Genomic DNA, 6,868 nt, shown 5'->3' on the forward strand with positions numbered 1-6,868 from the left:
TCTGGCTTATAATTCCACAATTCAAGCAAAAATAACTTTTGATAAAGTCAGAAATGACCTTTATCTTGCTAAATACGATGGACTTTTGTTCTAAGTAACCTTAATTTCTTTTATTTAATGTTTCTTGTTGGAGTCCTTTTGAAGCACATTTTCAAAATGATTCAAGTAAGTCCAATTTATCCATTTCTCTTTCATTACTTGTACTCTGTTGTCATGTTGAGGAACTATTGCCTAATCCAAGGTCACAAAGATTTGCTCCTCTGTTTCTAACAGTTTTGTAGTTTTAGTTCTTGCATTAAAGTGTGCAATTCTTTTTGAGTTATTATTTGTATATGCTGTGGGATAAAGCTTCAACTTTATTTTTTTCTTGTGGCTATCCAGTTGTCCCAGTACCATGTGTTGAAAACACATTTCTCATCCCAGCATTACATTGTTTTGAAAACTTTGTCAAAGACAACTATCATAAATGTAAATGTTTATTTTGGGGCTTTCAATTCGATTTCACTGACCTGTATGTATTTCCTTAAAATAGCATTACAGTCTCTTTCTTGATTACTAAAATTTTGCAGTAAATTTTCAAATCAGATTATGTAGAGTCCTATAACTTTGTTCTTTTTTATAAAAGATTATTTTGGCTATTCTTGGTTTTGTTTTTTTCTCATAAATTTTAGAATCAGCTTGTCAATTTCTGCAACTAGGCCCTCTGGATCTTGATAGCAATCATGTTGAATCTGTAGATCTATTTGGGGAATATTGCCATTTAACAAATACTAAGTCTTCTAATCTGAAATATCTTTTTATTTATTTAAGTCTTTATTTTCTTTCAATAATGTTTTATAGCTTTTACTGTATAAGTTATGAACTTTTTTGTTAAAATTTCCCTAAATAGTTTATTCTTTTTGATGCTATTGAAGATAAAATTTTCTTAATTTCATTTTTAGGTAGTTAATTTCTAGTGTATAGGAATATAATTTATTTTTGTATATCAATCTTATATATTGTAGCCTTGATGAATTCATTTATTAATTCTAATTGTCTTTCAGTGGATTATTTAGAATTTTCTATGTACAAGATTGCATCATCCAAAAGTAGAAATAGATTTACAACTTTATTTTAGTCTAGTTAACTTTTTTTTATTGCCTAATCATCCTAACTAGAACATTCAGTATAGCTATGTTATGGGAAACAGCATTCATTTTTTCACCAGGAAGTGTGATGTAAACTGTAGGATTTTTATAAATGTTCATTATCAAGTTAAGGATGTTTCCTTCTATTCCTAATTTGTTGAGTTTTTTTTTTTGTAAAACAACAACAACAACAAAAATTAAAAACTGTTGGATTTTGTCAAATGCTTTTTTGCGTCTATGGTAATAATCATGTTTTTGCTTTCACTATATTAATTCTTTGTGAAAATTGATTGATTTTTAAAATATTAAACCAACCATGTAATACTGGGATAAATCCCAATTGGTCATAATATGTACAAATGTTTAGATGCTGTGGATTTGATATTTGCATCTATATTTATAAGGAATATTAGTCTGTAAGTTTTTCCTTGTAATGTATTCTTTCTGGTTTTATTATTGGATTAATACTAACCTCATAGAATAAAAAGGAATGTGTTTCTTTCTCTTCCATGTTTTAAAAGCGTTTGATAAGGATTTATATTCATTCCTTTTTAAGCTTTTTATAGAATTAACCAGTAAAACAATTAGGTCTTGAGATTTTCTTTGTGGAAAAATTTCAAATTGCTAACTTAATCATTTTATTTACTATATGTCTAATCAGCTATCCAATTTCTTCTTAAGTCAGTCATGGTAGTTTGTGTCCTTCTAGGAATTTTCTCATTTCATCTATATTATCTAATTTCTTGGTGTGTAGTTGTTCATAGTATTCTCTTATAAGCCTTTTTATTTCAACTGGATTAGTGATATCTCCTCTTTCCTTCTTGATTTAAGTTACTTGAGTCTTGTCTTTTTTTTTTCTTGGTCAGTATTGCTCATACTTTGTCAATTTTGTTCATTTTTTTTCAAAAAAATGGTTTCATTTTTATTCTTTATTATTTTTCTATTTTTTAGTTTCTTTATTTTCACTCTAATTTTAAATATTTTATTCAATCTCCTTCCTTTGGATTTAGCTTGCTCTTTACAGTGTATTTTTAAATTTTGAACTCAGCAACATTTGATACTTTGAAGTTCTTCATCCTTTACAACATACTTTCTTTCTTAGTGTCCATTACCCGACATCATTCATTTTTTCTACTGGTATGGCTTCCTCTTCTAATTCTTCTTTTCTGGCTTATCGTCATCTTCTGGACCTTTAAAAGCTGGGAGATGCTCAAGAGTCATCCTTACACTCTTTTCTTTCATTTGTGGTGGATACTGTCATGCACTTCTCAAAAGCGTCATGGAAGTACCCTTTCAGCCAGTCACTGGGCAGAAAGCCGTTATCGTTGGGACAGTCTACATTCAATGACTGGTCAGCAGAGTGCTATAAAGACCTCAAAACATCCCTTAACTTTGACCATTTTGAAGATTTGTCTTGATTTCAGTTTCCCTGTTGGGTCATCTGAAGTCTTTGTTGATATCTCACCATGGTCTTTTTTCTCCTGCTGCCCAATCCTGCCTCCTTTTCATTTATTTTGATCCTATAAACACTTTCTAATAAACTTCCAGTGTGTTCATCTCCACCGCAGAGTCTTATTTCCTGGGGAACTCAAAGTTCAATGCTGTTGTATACTGTCTCCATAAGTAATTTTTATCTATCTTAATAGTTTTTTTCCCCCATCTGCATATTGGCAATCATTAATATGCATCTCTAGCCCGGATGACCTTGGAACTCCAGATGATTTACTGCACAGATGTATACAATGTTCACTTGGATACCCCATAGCAAGCTAAAAATAAACATGCCAAAAATGGAAATCATGATTTTCTCTCTGAAACCCTGTCTTCCTCTAGCTTTGTTTTAGCGCAACTGTAATATATTATAATAAAATACGTTTGATCCAAATTTTTTCTTAGCATCTTCTACAAGACTCTGTTAAGACAGTCAGCAGAAATGCTAAGTAGAAAAGTTGTATGTCTAAGGTCAGGCATTTTTCTATCCATTTTTCATGTATTAACTAATTTACTTCTCATAATAACTTCGTAGAGTAGATTTTATATATTTTTATTCTTATGGAAAACTACCATACAAAGAAATACATAAGTTTTCTAAGGCCCTAATATCAAAATAAGGATTTGCACAACAGAAAGTTCTGTCTTGAAATGCACATGATGATTTCGTTATCATACTGCCTCACTGATACGTGCATGTATTGGTTTGAACTGTGAATGTATTACATTGAAATTGATGGGCAAAATAAATACTTGCTCATATTTGTTGTTACTGATAAGAACCACAATGGACATAAACATGTTACTTGAGCATACTATCATTTTTATATCTGTTACGACTTGCTGAAAGGAATGTCAGCTCCCAACAACCAAAAATAAAGATCTTTTATCCTAGGGTGTCAAGGGGTTGCCCAAGCTCGTACTATATTGCTTTTTGTTAGTATGTTTGGAATAATAACATCTGAAATGTAAAATCTATCTATCTGTCTGTTTACCTATCCATCATTCGTCCATTTATCCCCACACGTGTCACCAGAGTCAAAGCTCTTATCCATAACTAAGATACTATCCATCAGATGAACAAGCCAGAAACCAAAACTCTAGAGTTATCATAGAGTGCTCCCTCTCCCTTTCACTTCTCCAATGTAATAAATTATTGTTATATTCTATTACAAATATTCTAAAATATACTCACTTCTCTCTAACCAAAGTGTGAATCTCACCACTACCCCTACATCTACTCATGGGACTCTTCTCACCGCCATCTGTGATGCTAGCTCCTTGTTTATGGACTCCCAAAAGACTTTCTATCTGCTCTCCCACTATCTACTTTTGCCTTTTTAATAAATCCTCTTTCAAAAGAGTGGTATTTTTAAAATAGAAATCTGATCATGTCAACTTTCTGCTTAAAACCTTTTTGTGGCTTCCCTTTGCTCTTAAGAGAGAGACCTAAATCTGTTAAATGGAGTGTAAGCCTTTATATACTAATTATTCTTGCCTGTCTTTCGAGTTAGTACTCAGTTACTACCTCCCCATCCAACTTCTTGCAGGTCAATTAGCATGTATCATGGCCCTACACATCTTAGGACCATTGTATATGCTGCCTTCCCTTTGTGTAAAACTCCCAATTCCATATCTGAGTTGACTCATATTTCAGATTTCTGCTCAGTCAATACTCTCTCAGGAAGGCAAGAGTAACTTGCAAAACTAAAACAATGTTCCCTATTACAAACTTTAATAGCACTTAGCGTTTTTTGTTTGTGGCTAAGTCGGCCAATAGTTGACCATTATACATATTTAAAATTATGGCCTAACCATATATAAGAACATTAGAAACCACCCTTAAATACATTTGAGACATTTTGGTACACTGTATTCACAAGCAGTTGAACCTTTCTTAAGCATGTATTTGATTTACTGACCTCAAGTGAGAACACGTTTTATTTCGACTATTGCATTTGGCTGGAAGCAAGAGGAAAAGCTGGGCATCTTAATCAGTATACAGAGATGCCTCTGTTGTTAATCTACTAACCTAAAGCCCAAACCTTCTCTCCATAAAATCAGTCTTATTTTAAAAAATCATAAATCATGTGAGAAAAATATTTCAGGCTTTAAAATTATAAGAAAAATATCCAACTTGCTCATTGATAACATTGAGATTATTGATAAAAATTGTAGAAAAATTGAGTTGTAAGGCATTTCACTTGATACCAGTATCCCTGCCCCTACTATGAGAGGGAGCTATGTGGATTGAGGAGATATACGGAGTAGATGCTAAAACTGAGTGAACAGAGTTAGGAATTTGATTGATCTTGGTAGAGGAAAAGGAGCCTAATTAGACATCCTAGATCAGGAGCATGATTTAAAAGTCAACATATCAAAAAGTAAGTGTGAAAGGAACAAGAAAATTGGTGAGGCTGGCCATTAAAAACAACCAAGTCAGGACTTCTTCCCTAAAATTGGCTATTTAATGTTATTTGCTGGATAATACTCAAGAGCTAGGTCATAATGCTAATGCACAGGAGTAGGTTATATTCAAAGTCTCAGTTGTATCATTCCCACTATTTTGCAAATTCTCCATGCCCCATTCTCCATGTTGCAAATGTATTCCATATCTTGAGTTAAATGTGAAGCTTTAAAACTGGGATTGTATCATATTCTCTACTTTCTGAACCATTTGTCTCCCTTGAGGAAAAAAAGTCTCCCCAAATCCAGGAAAGAAAAAAAGGAACATTTTTCATTGATTACCTATAACGTGCCAGAACAATATTGTCACATTTAATCCTTGCGGCAACCCTGATAGAGGTGATAATAATCTCTGTTTCACAGGTTGGGAAACTAAGGGTCCATAAGGATGAATTTTTTTCCTATGTCTTGGGAGTTCAGAGTTGAATCCATGTCTCATTCTAATGCCCATTTTCTCCCTTCCGTCCTGAGTTAGTTATCTGTTGCCTTTCAGATCTCTTTACTGCCTCCTCTGTGCACATGCAAACTTATTTATCTTTATTTTACACAATCTAATTCACACTTTGACAAAATGATTTAACAGCAAATGTTTGCCTAAGATAAGATATTATTTGTTTTAAACAGTTTTGTATCTCCTTGTGACTTCAAAGAGTTAGTAGAATTCTAATTTGCTGAAAGCATTTCAGATTTCAGATGTGCTGTGGAGGATTAGAAAAGCATATCAGAATGAGTTGGTTGCCTTGGCAGGAAAAATTCACTTAATCCTTTTTGAAGGTGACTGTCCTGAAAGGAAGTTCATGTGTCCCATCAGGTTGGGTTTCTCCTCAATAGAGAATCACCTGAGGACAGGAGAGATTGCAAGTTCTCTACCTATTTCAGGCAACTGGTGACTGTAGGGTAGCCAGGGTTCTTTCTTCACTGACTTCTTCTAAGGGCTTTAGGGGAATGTTTCTACAGTTACAGAGCAGATAGGAATCACATTTTGAGAGAGTAAATTGGAGACAGTCCTCCGAGTACACAGTTGCTGGTAAGAGTTGCTCATGCAAAACTTCCTGTATTTCTACGTCTTTTTGATCATATTTACCTGAGTTTCTTTCCCTTCTTTTGGCGACTTGTTGACATTATTTTAATTTCCAGTGTATTATTTGCCATTTCTCTCTATACACTACATACTGTTTTTTTAATCTCTAATGATACAGCTTTTGAAAACAATGTGGTACTCTCTCAATGAGAGAGCAGAATTTCTTTATTAAAAGAATTATTACGCTCTTGGCAAAGCATATCTCCATGCTATTAATAATGAGAGGGTTTGTGAAGTTGGTTTCAGCTGTCCTATTAATATGCTATATCAACACTTTCCATCTCCAAAAACCAAAGAACACAATGTTGGTGAAGTGAACAGAAAAACAATTCTTTTATATTTGGTCTGGCTTGACCTACATCAAGATGGTAGATTGAAATGACCCAAAATGTTGAAAGAATACTTTTGCCGAGATAACTGGATACCACAGTAAATTGAAGTAATTACAGCTCAGTAACAAAGCTGATTGGATAAAATTAGGCCACCTGCCTTCTAAATATAGAGAGGCATGTTGTTATATTTATTTTATCTTATGTGGATGACTTTTGGCTGTATGGTTGAATAGGAGTTAAGTTTCTCTGCTTTATTACCTAGGTTCCCAAATAACAACATTACTATATGTGGCATTTTAAGGACTACCTCTGGATAGAGTCTCTCAAAGCCTTTGGGCTGTAAGCTTTTAATCTCATTGTTTCAACTATCA

The sequence above is a fragment of the Pongo abelii genome, chromosome 10, assembly GCF_028885655.2.
Source record: "Pongo abelii isolate AG06213 chromosome 10, NHGRI_mPonAbe1-v2.0_pri, whole genome shotgun sequence".
NCBI classification, from domain to species: Eukaryota; Metazoa; Chordata; class Mammalia; order Primates; family Hominidae; genus Pongo; species Pongo abelii.